Raw genomic sequence first — 13,247 nt, forward strand, 5'->3', positions numbered from 1 at the left:
AGTTGAGAACAGATTCTCATTTGCAACCTGTTTGCAGACGGCAGAGAAAACATTTACATATTTAAATCATATATTACATGAATAAAAGGTTCACGATAGGCTAAAAAGAACTTCTTAAACGAAATTGGGATGAGTAAGGTGAGCTTTATTGATTTATTCCAGTTGATTTGAAAAGAAGATCAACCAAAAGTCGTGCGGGCTTTGGAAATGAAGACGTTAATAAAAACTGCCAGAAAAAAATAAAAAAATAAAATAAAAATAAAAAAAAATAAAAATTTAATTAAAAAAAATAAAATAAATAAAAAATAACAAAAAATAAAAAATAACTCTTTGACTGCCAGACGTTTTCAGAAAAGGGATGCCATGGGTGCCAGCCGATTTAAGCATTTTGACTGATCTTTCAAGGTCCACAGAAAATTATGTGTTTGGACTATGTAAACACACATACTACCAAATAAAAGATTGGACTCTCATCTTTCATCAGAAAAAAAAAGTTTGTTTCTACCTTATTCCGTTTCTCAGTAATCAACAATAGAAAATGGTTAGTTTCACCTCTGTTTTGAAACAAACGTCTTTTAACGTCTTTGGCAATCCTCCATAGGATTTTACTAAACGTTATTTAACGTTTTTGGCAGTCAAAGAGTTAAAAAATAAAAAATTTAAAATTTAAATAAAAACTGCTGGAACGGAGGTCGTGGGTGGTGGTGTGCATGGTGAGCAGGCGGTAACGATAGGGCAGGTGAATACAACTAATTTACAATTTCAATTAAGTACATCAAGGACGACTCAGAGACTTCATGAAAACATCAAAGACATTTAAGAGACTGGAAAAGATTTGCAGGACTCGACACGCGCGTTCCATTAACAATAAAGTCATTTTTTGGCTTCATTGAATCTAACGTATGTGTTTTAAACACAATTTTGGAATCGTTATATTGTGTTTTTGTAAACATCAAAGACAGCTGGGAACCTTCAACGACCCTGACATTCTTGTTTTTTTAGAAAGACCAAAAACAATTTCTTCAATTAACCTTCCCCAAAAAGTATTTTCATAAACACCAACAACAATGTTAACATTGCCAGGAACAAATTTGACATTTCATTAACTGACGAACAGATTTTTATTAACATCAAAGACAATTTTAGACATTTCATTGAATCGAACGTCCCCCTTTTTAAAGTTTGAATTTGTCCCCCCCACCCCCCCCAAAGGGCACGGGAGCATTCCCACTTTTGCAGTTACTATTTTCCGAGCATTTGTCACCGTTTACCCCCGATTTGCCATCAGTCAGCACGCTTGACAACCTCCTTAGTGCTCCCAACATCAAAAATGCTGAAATGTCCACCCAGATGTCACCAAGCTCGTATCCTGCCCAAAAGATTAAAACTTCCTGTCACAAAAATGAGCACGATCACTGACCGGGCTATCTTTGTTTTTGCTACTTTGATATTTGACGATTTAACTTTTGAACTCTCCCCTCTAAATTGTCCTAAAAGCTTCTTAATCCATTGGAGATGAAAGCTGGCCCTTTAGAGCACTAAAATGTTTTGTTTTTTTTGTGACACAAATTGAGAGCTGAAAGGGCTGCAGGGGAAAAAAAAAATGTAAAGAAAAAAAGAAAGTAATCACGGAAAAACGACTCTAATGGAGTCTGTGAATAAAAGTAATGAGACATAAATTAGCATAAAAGCTACAATTAAAATGTTTGGAAGGATTTGTCATTACGCATAATGAGGCTTAACGCAGATGGATGTACCTCCACCTAATGCGTATGTGTGTGCGTGTGTTTTCATATTACCAGCTGTCTACTCCAAAACAAAGAAAAGGCGCAGCAGCAGTTTGAGAGATGAATAAAAGGACGAAAATAATAGAAGAAATGTAAAAGGAAAAAAGCCATTACAAGGCTGTGGCTGTGTTTGAAATACGCTACTAGCATAACGACTAAAACAATGACAACATATATGATGCATACTTACTCTTAACTCATTCCCTCGCAGCCATTTTCACTGAAGCAACCCCCTTCGCTCCCGGCTGTTTTACTGGATTTTGACTGATTTTGCAAGGCCCACAGAATATTGTGTTCTATTGCTAAAAAAAAAAAACATGAGTCTCTTCTTTCATCCGGAATTTTTTTTTTATATCTGTTTCCATTTTGCAGCAATTAGCATTAGAATATAGCTAAGTTTCATCATTATTCACAAACCTGAAAAGAACTTGTTGCAACATGACCCTAGTTGATCTCTTATACTCATCTGCCACCTGCTGGCTGCTTTTTGTAATAACTACCATTGCTTTAAGCGACCTCTTCAGGTCAGAGGCTGCCTCAACGCCTTCTGTATGCTCTAGCATAAAAAAAAAAAGTATGAATACGTTTTTAATGACCATGGCAACATTTAAAATAGAACGTTTTTATACGTTTTTGGGAGCAAATGAGTTAATTAGTGTGAATCCATTTTGCATTCTTTCTTTCACACTGCTGTACTCAAAAGCGATGCAGCCAATGAGGCAAAGCAAGGCAGCTTTATTTATATAGCGTGTTTCATACACAATGTGCGTCACATATAAGCAACATTTAAAGGAAAACAAATTTAAGACATTAAAAAAAAAAATCATTTAATACATTCAAAAGCCAAGTGGAGAAATAAAATGTAGTTTATCCAGATTACTATAAGAACATACAGCCCAAGTACATGATTTTTGATTTTATTTTTTTTTTAAATATAAATGTTCTAAAAGAGTTCATCTGAAATATGAGAGAGAGGGGGGGGGTGGTTAGCTATTTATCGAAGATTTTAAAGCAAATTTGGAGCTAACTTCACTTCTGTTGGCATCTTATACCATTCATTTGCAGCATATCAGCTAAAAAGCCGATGCACCATATTTGCTTTGCTGGCCTTTATGAAATAACCCAAGTCAGAACATTACTAGGTTGCAGATTCCATCGGCATTCCTTTAATATATTCAGGATCCAAGCCATCATTTTAAGATCTATTCTACAGCTGACTGTATAAAAATCTAGACCGGTATCAAGTCTTTAGGACTTGAGTAATGAGTAGGACACGATTCACACAAAGCCTGCTCGAGCACCCGCGAGGTTTTTGCGCCAAAAAGTTGCAATCAAAAAGTCGGGCAGCACAAAATGAGAAAGCTGTCATCGAGAGCAAAAATCGAATCAGTAAGGGAGGAAAACAGACAACCGTAAACAAGATGCAAGTAATAAGTTGGACTTTTAAGATGACTTTTTTTGTGTGTGTGGTTGAGTTCGATTAGTGGTGCCATACCTTTTTTTGCACCAGGGGACGGGTTCGAAAAAGTACTTTTCGCAGACTGCTAACCATTCGCTGGTGGGCAATAAAATATACAGCAGAAGAAGCGACATACGTGATGTCATGTTAACACGGGAGGCGTTTTGTTTACTTACATTGAATATTTCAAGCTTTTTTTTTTCCCTTCACAGATAAACATCGTATTGAAACTTTTCAGCAACAATAAATCACTTTTGGAGTCATTCAGTCGGATTTGTCCAACGGAACCTTTTACAGCGCAGGGAAATCTATCTTCTTCATCTCCCGGCTGAGAAAAGACAGATACGCACAAACAAGGAATTCAATTTATTTGTTTGTGTAAAAGGTATCTCCGCCTACACCCCCCCCCCCCCCCCCCCCGACGCACCTTCCCCCCTTCCCAAATTCTTCATTTGATGAGATTCGTCCGACCTGGTGAGCGCGGCTTTTTTGGGGGCTGTAATTCGATTCGTCCGGCTGCATCCTGGCAAAGAGCAAATGAAATAGTGAAAGAGAGAATTCACAAATGCGGCGCGCTCGGCTGCTTTTGTGGATACACAAAAGACTTGCGAGATCGTCACCGGCATCATTTCCCGGCAAACGGCAAAAGCCTCTGGATCCTCCTATCAAACCACCGATCCTTTCAAAATCAGTAGTGCAAAATAGATGATTACTGACACTGCATGATATGCTGCAATGCCTCACTTGAAGTTAGAAAAAAAAAGGCCAAAATGTACACAAATGCAGAAAAATGGGCCATTGTGTCACATGACGTTAGTACCATGTAAATATGCTTCAAAAGTCAAGGCCATGCATGACATGCCGTTACATTTCACTAAACACGAAAAAGGGGACAAAATATTTTGGGCCGGAGAAAAAAAAGTCGACCAAGTCGGTCGGGTCGACCACAAAAATTGGTCGACGCAAAAATGCATGCATGGAAACTATTTTAAAAAAACATATTTTTACCACCACTAACTAAGATGCTTCTTACAGTTTCTTTAGACTGAAAAGGGAGAAAATTAGCATCGCTACATAATCTTATGTTTGTAACAAAACAATCCGCGTCAAAAATCGCAAAATAAATAAAAGTGCTCCAATGAATTTATTGACGACCTCACTTTGTGACGTTTATGGATTTGATTGGGATGGAACCAAAGAAATACATCAGGGGTGACGGCACGGGATCTTGGCAGCATGAAGTAAGTTCTTTGAAAAACCTTTCTGTGCGCGTGTGCCGTCCGTCCCGTTAGCGTGCTGCGTCAGTGGCCATTGTAGGTGAGTTTGTTGAGGGCTAATGCTAATCGCGATTGTCAATCGTTAAGCATAGGCTAATTTTGTTGGTGTGTGTAACATGTGCATATGTGTGCAGAAGATAAGGAAAAATGAGTATTTGTATCCACTAAATTCAACTCATGTTCAAATTTAGTCGACTTAAAAAATAAATAAAATAATTTTTTTTTTTTTTTTAAAAATTGGGCCGGGGTGATTAGTCGATTAATCGATAGGCGACTCGATTTTTTAAATAGTGGTTAGTGACAACACTAAAAATATACATGAGTGGAAATACATTTTTTTTCTGTATACTACACTTTGCACTGGAAGGAAAAAGATGGAAAGTCTCCCCCCCCCCCCTTTTGGTAAAGGCAGTGAATGTTGTGTGACTCTAAAGTGAAGAAGAGCAAAAAGAAGCGCAAAAAGAAGCGCAAAAAGAAGCGCAAATACGCTTACGAATTTGGGCGCAAAGTCACTTGAGGAAACTTCTGGAAAAGAAATATGCCTTTAATCCGAAGAATATGCATGATATGCTGCTTTCTTACTTCACTAAAGCCACAAGAAGGAAAAACAGGAAATTTGCGGACAAACGATTTTAAAAAAACATCCTCAAGATTCCTTCTAATCCTCGCTAGCCTAAAAAAAAAAAAAAAAAACTGCAGAAATTTGCATACAAATATGAAGACGTACGTGCATGATATGCCGCTTCCTCGGCTTACTAAAAAAAATCAAAAATCTGCGGACAAATGCTAGGTTCCGCTTTGCTACTTTATAGTAACCGTCTTACTTTTAACATAGAAAGTTTTCCTGGCTAAAAATGGGCCACTTTGACACAGCGGTAAGATTTCTGTGCCGATTGCGCTTCTCCTGCGGCTGTTGTGCGGCGTGATTGATTATTTGTCCCATCTTCAGACCTTCCCCGACAACATCAGCCTCGGGAGAGCGCGCGCGGCCTGCTGACAAACGTGTTGTTGCTAGCGCGTGCGTGACCGCTACACAACGTTTGTATTCCGGTCTCGACAGCCTCGCCCGGGACTCCGCGAAGATCGCTGGAAGTCCGCTTTGCTGGATGTCAACAACACAACGCTGCTTTTTTTGTGTGTGTGCGTGTCTTTTTATGTCGCCTTGTCCTGTGTGTCTCTTGATTTTGTTTGGCAAGATATATCTGGATTTAAAGAAGTGTCTCAACATTTTGTTTTTAGATGCAGACGACAGCACCGCGTTAGATACGCACAATCGTCATTTCCTGTTAGCAAAATGCAATCATAGTGCACATTTTATATGACTATGCAAACGGTTGATCATGATAAAAAAAAAAAAAAAAAACATGTAGCAAAGCCATTTAACCATTTCTTCAGTGTACTAGTATCTGTACTGTATCTTCTTAGTAATGGTTTTCCCACCACGAGTGCTACTTTTGGCTTCCTAGTTCAACCTTCAGCTTCATAAAAAGCATTGATTTGATATCCTTAACATTCGGGATGTTCGATACCACTTTTTTTCAGACCGATACCAGTATGAGTATTCAACTCTTGAGTAGTGACTGATACCAATACCGCTAGTAAATTTTGATACATAAAATCCTCCTGCCCACCCTCTAAAAAAACAAAACAATGGCAGATCTTTTTTTTTTCTTTTTTCAGGAGAGCTCAGTATTGTTCATTCGATTTGACATCATCATTGCTCTCCTTTTTTTTAAAAAACAAATTAAATTAAAAAAAAATTAATAAATGTTTTTTTTTAAATATATATACATATACACACTCATATATATATATATATATATATATATATATATATTTTTGTATGTGGGTGAGTATGTGTATGTGCGTGCGTGTGTGCGTGCGAGCGTGTGTGTATTCATCAGTTCACCTAAAGCCCATTAAAAAAAAATCCCATACTAATAATATATAATATAATAATAAATTGCCAAATGCAGAAACATCAATGTAAGTTATCACGATGTGGTGGCTCTCGCTAACAGGCAGAATTAAGTAACCAGAATTAGGTTCACAAATTCTATATACGTAGACCATGTTTCTATAAATTTTGATATTTGGTATGGCAGATCTTTTTAAAGGAAGACCAGTACCGTATATCTCAATATCGGATTTTGTCTTAAAAGTGCACAAAATCAAATAGTGGCAATTTAATATTCTCCTTATTTGTAGTTCTTGTAGCCCTCTCGTCGCGAGCACCGATACCTTGAAATAAAGCCCGGTATCAGCCCGATACCGATACTTTTTTTTTTTTCTTCTTCTTTTTTTTTCTTGGGGAGAGCTCAGTATTGATCATTTGACATGTCATCATCATTGTTCTCCCTTTTTTTTTTTTTTATAATTATTATTTTTAGTTATTTATTTTTTTTACCTGGTATCGGTACTCGCTGATCCCTAGTTGATATCCATCCTAACAACTTTGTCTTGCTACTAGTAAAGTTTTCTTTCTGCATAACATTTCTGCACACTAATAGGACAACTGTAAGTTACGAGCAGGGTTGAACAATTTTGAAAAAAAGAATCAAATCGCTATTTATTCCTCCATATTTCGATTGTGATTTTTTTTAAAGGTCCTTTTCAAGGTCACTTATCTAGACCCTATTTATACTGTATATGCAAATGTAGAAAAAATGGATTCGACTACATTTTGATTTTGATTTGAATTACATTCATTGTTTAGCCATAGCTACTAGCGAGGCATCGCAAGTGCACTAGCATGTAGCAATAACAACTAGTAGAATTGATGTCACTAGTAACACGCAGCACAATTTAGCCTCACTAGTAACATGTACTTCTTTCTAATAGTATGCTGAAATTGTCCTTGTATTAGTAGATGGAGTGTACTCGTACCCGGAAATATCAAGGCTATCCAATAAAAGCTCAAATGTCTGAAATGCTGGATTATTTTTTTTTTCTTCAAACGTTAATTTGGCTAAGCACGCACTCGTAACGGTTCATCACCAACGGCAGGATGTGACAGTAAATCACAGTCGAGGCCGTAACAGTAATTGGCTTGATATTTAAAGAGCCGGCGCGCACAAACGGTTAAAGAGCCAGATGTTATCGCGCCGCTTGGTCATCAACATTAGCAGGCTAGTCATTAGCCGCCACTTATTACGCACATAAAACCCCCTCGAACCTCGCAGCGCTCAAGATGCTTCCCAACGTCGTCGGTCTGAAGGCGATGCCAAAATAGCAACAACAGGAAACCTCATTTGGATCTCATTTCAATGTTCTTTAGGAGAAAAACAACTTTGATGACAAAAAAAAGTGCATTGGTTTCATTGAACACGAAATTGCGCCACTAAAAAGAAACGCACGTTTTGTCTTTATTTACAAAATACAGTCAATATATTACAATTGAAGACTGCGATTGAAGACTTAAATTGTCTGTTTACAAAAATGTATGTTGGGTTCACTGGTCTTTGTTTACAAAACCGTAAAATAATAAAATAAAATAAAATAAAGAGAGAGCAATGATGACGACATGTCAAATCGGTAAAATTACCGAATGAACAATACTGAGCTCGCCAGAAAAAAAAAAAGGAGAAAACGTATGTTTGGTTCTTTAAATCCCAACTGGATGTACTCAATATGCTTTTGATCCGATGGGAACGTTACATGACTTTTGTCAATATTTCCCATGCGAGAGGATTTTGCCTTCATTAACATACGGAGATAACGTTAAACCTTTTGCCTTGACGATGTCTCGTGACCTGGCGCTGACCCGTCCTATCTCCTCCTATTATGGAACAAGTAAAGCACGTGGATATTCACACGGATGCTTTGTGCAAGATCCTGATGGATTACTGTCAGGATTAAAAAGAAGGTTGCCTGATAGAGAACTTGATTAAAAAAAAAAAAAAGATGAAATACATAACAGAGGTGCTCACAAGTTGCTAGCTTACAAACAGCGGCCCATAAACCATTCGTCGGGAGTTGCTCAAGACCAACAAAAGTTTACTGTATGACGGACAGGAATTTTCTACTCCGCTGAAGTCGCTAGCATACTAATGACTAGCATAAGATGCTAGCAAACCACTAGGAATTACTAGCAGACTACTGGGAGTTGCTTGCAGATCAGATGCTGACCACCAGGATTTGCAAAACGGACTAACGAGGAGCTGCTATGCAACCACTACATGTTGCTAGCAGACCACTAGAAATTGCTAGCGGACCACAAGTAGTTGCTAGCAGACCACTAGAAATTGCTAGCGGACCACAAGTAGTTGCTAGCAGACGACTATGTGTAGGTAACGGACAACAAGGAGAGGCTAGTAGTTGGAGTTGCTAGTAGACTATTCTGAGTTCATCCTGGACCACCAGGAGTTGATAGGGGACCCCCAGAAGTTGTTGGCAGACCATCAGAAGTTGCTACTGGATGGACAACCATTAGTTGGTAGAGGACTAGTAAGAGTCGCTAGTGGGCAAGAAATCTCAAAGAATTGCTAGCGGACTACAAGTAGTTGCTAGCAGACTACTACTGTGTAGGTAATGGAGCACCAGGAGAAGCTTCTCAGACTACTAGGATGTTCTAACAGACCACCAGAAGTCGCGAGCATACAAAAAAACTATTAGAAGTCGCTAGCGGACCTCTAGGGCTAGCTAGCGGACTACCATCTAGCAGAAGACCAGGAGTTTCTCGCATATTAGTCTTTACAAGTTGTCAACTAGGAGTTGCTAGTAGACTATTCTGAGTTCATCCTGGACCACCAGGAGTTAATAGGGGACCCCCAGAAGTTGTTGGCAGACCCCCAGAAGTTGCTACTGGATGGACAACCAGGAGTTGGTAGAGGACTAGTAAGAGTCGCTAGTGGGCAAGAAATCTCAAAGAATTGCTAGCGGACTACAAGTAGTTGCTAGCAGACTACTATGTGTAGGTAATGGACCACCAGGAGAGGCTACTCAGACTACTAGGTAGTAGCTGGCTAGCATACAGAACTCAGACTATTCTGAGTTCATCCTGGACCACCAGGAGTTGATAGGGGACCCCCAGAAGTTGTTGGCAGACCCCCAGAAGTTGCTACTGGATGGACAACCAGGAGTTGGTAGCGGACTAGTAAGAGTCGCTAGTGGGCTAGAAATCTCTAGCGGAACACAAAGAATTGCGAGTGGACCATCAGGGTTTACTAGTGGACTAAGAGTTGCTAGCAGACTACTAGAAGTTGATACCAGACCAGGAGTTCCTAATTGACTAGCAGGAGTTGCTAGTGGACCAGAAGTCTCGTGGAACAAACTTTGTGCCTGTGAACTGGCTTCAGTCATTTTCTATGGCGTAATAAGCATAGAAATGAAGCTAACGGAATTGTTAAAACATATTTTCAAAAAGCAGCGTGAAAAATGGGATGTCGAAAGTACGCTCAGCAGTCGGGAGATGAAATTGCGCTGAGGTTGAAAGTAGGTTAAAGGGATTATTTGACAGCGAGCGAGAAAGTCTTGCCCTCCGAAATTGATCGTCACCGCGAGCTGTGCCGGATGCACTTTTTTCAGCCACTCTGATTGTCTGACCTTTTTTTTTTTTTTGGCCTTCTTTTTTCAGGTTTCCTACAACTTAAAAAAGCGCTGCAGTGCCTCTGAGATCTGCCTGCTTCTTTTGGATGACGCCAGCTGAGTTTTCACGATAACGTTCAAGGCATTTCCCTCTTCAAATTCACAAAAATATGACATTGACAATATTAAACGTGCAAAAACTAGATGGGGCTGAAACTGTTCCAAAAGCACATTTGAAAGTGATAATTGATCAACTTGAAACAAATTCTCAAGAAAGCAGGCATGAAAAAGACACAGGTCAGCTATTTTAGGGTCAATTGGTCCTCCTAGAAATTTGGTTTAAATGCTACCAAATTTGAACAACGTATACTAGATAGATGGACAACACCGAATTGCGAAAGAGTTTTTGTCACTGTAGGTAGAAATTTCATGGCAGCGAAGTTTGATGACTCGACATATAAAAAGGAATGACAGTACTGTATTGAAAATGTAGCCCCGATGCTACAATGTTTGAAGTTGAATGTGTCGATTTGAGGGCCAATTTGGCGTTTCTTGAATGTAATGATGAGCTTATAAGGCATCCCTACTCCGCCGATTTTCCGATTCCCTTTAAAACCGCCTCACTCCAAAATGAGTTTTTCACTCCATCCTGAACTTTTGCTGAATATTGAATGATTTTTTTTTTTTTTTTTTTTTTACTTTTGACTCCATCTGGCCTTGTGCTCACACACTTGCACAGCCTTTTTTTTTTTTTTTTTTAAAGCTAAAAATAAAGCCAATCCCGGTGTGCAAATGTGGGTCACGGAATCACTAAAGCAGATTGGGGTGTCCCGCGGTGATAATATTACATCTTCATCTTAAGCTTCTTCTCCAGGCGAGACACCTTCAGGAGATTTAAAAAAGAGGGTAAAAAAAAAATATATATAAGCGCCTTTTCCTGGAAGCTCGATTGCCATCTTGAAGAGCCGCCTGTAACCCTTTTGACCTTGAAAGTTCTGTGAGAGAGACGTTGAATCTTGGGCTCGGCGGGTAAGTACTGCTTTATGAATGTTTTGGACACTTCATTAAGTATTAAATACAACACTAAGGTCAATTTGGTTTTAATAATCCACTGACTCAAATTAGCCAAATTACCCCAAAATTTGGATGATTTACTTGATTGGCAACCAACTCTTACCGATTCGATTGTTTGGTTTCACAGACTCAAGTTAAAGCCCGTATCCCACTGAAGTGAGAACAATGTAGCGAATGTTGAGGTCTAGTCGGGGGTTTGTTCAAGGTTGCAAACGTTAGCCAAACCTTCTGCAGAAATTTGGCAGATTTTGAACATGTTCAAAAAATTTCCTTGCGTCAAAAAGACAACATTAAAACTGTTGGTGAACATGTGGAGAACATTTGGCAAACGTTTGCGACATTGAATGAACACTGACGAACCCTGACGGGAGCACGCATTCGCTACTTTCAACAACATCCAAAAACGTTCGCCCCAATTTGGCCCGTATCAATTATGACTTATGACTGAGTTAGTAGGCTGGTCGGAAACACAAAAGACTCATGAAAGACAGTTTTAGCGGACCTTCCAAAAACAACACTGACACAAATAATCGAGTTGTTGTGCTTTGATTTAGACTCAAATGATTTGGTCGTATCGATTCCCTGACTTGAATCAATCATGTCGTTTCACTGAATTGATGTAAGCATTGATTGAAGCTGCGTTCAGACTGCAGGCAAATCGGATTCCTCCTTCCTTTTAGGTTCCGACTGTCCAGATTGTTTTTAGCAAGTGTCCAAATCCGATCTGGCCCCGTTCAGACTGACGTCATGAGACGCTGTTTACCGCTTCGTACTTCCCGTTCCTCGCAAGCGCGTTTAAGCGTTTTTCTTTATTCTATTTATTTTTAACGACCATATATCTATGCCTATGACCGGGCACTATGTGACGATCTGATGGGGTAGCGAGACCGGCTTCAACGCAATTAAGATAAACTGTTACTGTATTTCCGCTTGAGCATGACAGGAACCGACGGGGCAGTGCAGCCGTCGAGGCGAGCGATTCGAGGAAAAAGCCGGGCAGCGAACCGATTGGATATTGACAGCGCGGGCACATTGGTTTTGCACGTTACGGACAGTCAAATCCGTGTTTTTCGAGCTGATCAGACTGAGACGCATTTTGTCCAAATCGGATATGAAACTACCTCCCGCATGTGGTTTCAATCCGTCCCGCAAAAATCTGATTTCTTGTGATTTGTGAAAAATCGGATTTCTTGTGATTTGTGAAAAATCTGATTTCTTGTGATTTGTGAAAAATCTGATTTCTTGTGATTTGTGAAAAAAAAAACGATTTCTTGTGATTTGTGAAAAATCGGATTTCTTGTGGTTTGTGAAAAATCGGATTTCTTGTGTTTTGTGAAAAATCGGATTTCTTGTGATTTGTGAAAAATCGGATTTCTTGTGATTTGTGAAAAATCGGATTTCTTGTGATTTGTGAAAAAAAAAACGATTTCTTGTGATTTGTGAAAAATCGGATTTCTTGTGATTTGTGAAAAATCGGATTTCTTGTGATTTGTGAAAAATCGGATTTCTTGTGATTTGTGAAAAATCGGATTTCTTGTGATTTGTGAAAAATCGGATTTCTTGTGATTTGTGAAAAATCGGATTTATTGTGATTTGTGAAAAAAAACGATTTCTTGTGATTTGTGAAAAATCGGATTTCTTGTGATTTGTGAAAAATCGGATTTGGGCTGTCAGTCTGAACGAGGCCTTACTGATTCGAGTTAGTTTTATTGGTCTCAAGTTGGTGGACTTTCCAGAAACACAGCAGACTCAAAGCTTCTGTCATATCCATGAAGTGACTTGAGGTGTATAATCTCGTCAAAAAGTGAAGAGTCAAACGATTGAGTACTGCCACTTACTGTAACTGGCTCGAGTTAGTCTTGCTGATTTATCGACTCGCAAAACTTCCTATGATTCCATTGTATCGGTTCTCTGACAGTTGTTCTGCTGATGATTCTGTTGTAACGGTTTAGTGGCTCGATTTAACGGCTTTATAAGATTTACTAAGTGAGTCACAAATGTGCAAGTCGCAAGCAAGCCTCAAGTCGTGAAGAAAACACAAAACACACTCCTCGATATCGGTAATGAAGTGTCATGGTGTTAATGCTACATGCTACCCGGCACCATTCCTGCAGTGTGAGCTTG

At 39.1% G+C, this 13,247-nt stretch overlaps 1 long non-coding RNA gene across 4 annotated transcripts in view; it reads right to left on the minus strand.

Moving 5' to 3' along the window:
• The window catches only part of LOC144055284 (uncharacterized), a 128,167-nt gene that overhangs the window by 30,443 nt on the left and 84,477 nt on the right, over positions 1–13,247 (minus strand). The window contains exons 3-4 of one of the 4 annotated variants that reach the window (XR_013294811.1): positions 3,674–3,769; positions 2,503–3,574 (exon numbers count right to left, since the gene is read on the minus strand). The exons of the other annotated variants lie outside the window; for them this stretch is intronic. This is a non-coding gene — a long non-coding RNA (uncharacterized LOC144055284). Of the gene's footprint in view, positions 1–2,502; positions 3,575–3,673; positions 3,770–13,247 lie in introns of those variants that run through there. 4 annotated transcript variants of the gene reach the window in all.

Source organism: Vanacampus margaritifer, chromosome 7 (assembly GCF_051991255.1).
Source record: "Vanacampus margaritifer isolate UIUO_Vmar chromosome 7, RoL_Vmar_1.0, whole genome shotgun sequence".
Lineage (NCBI taxonomy): Eukaryota > Metazoa > Chordata > Actinopteri > Syngnathiformes > Syngnathidae > Vanacampus > Vanacampus margaritifer.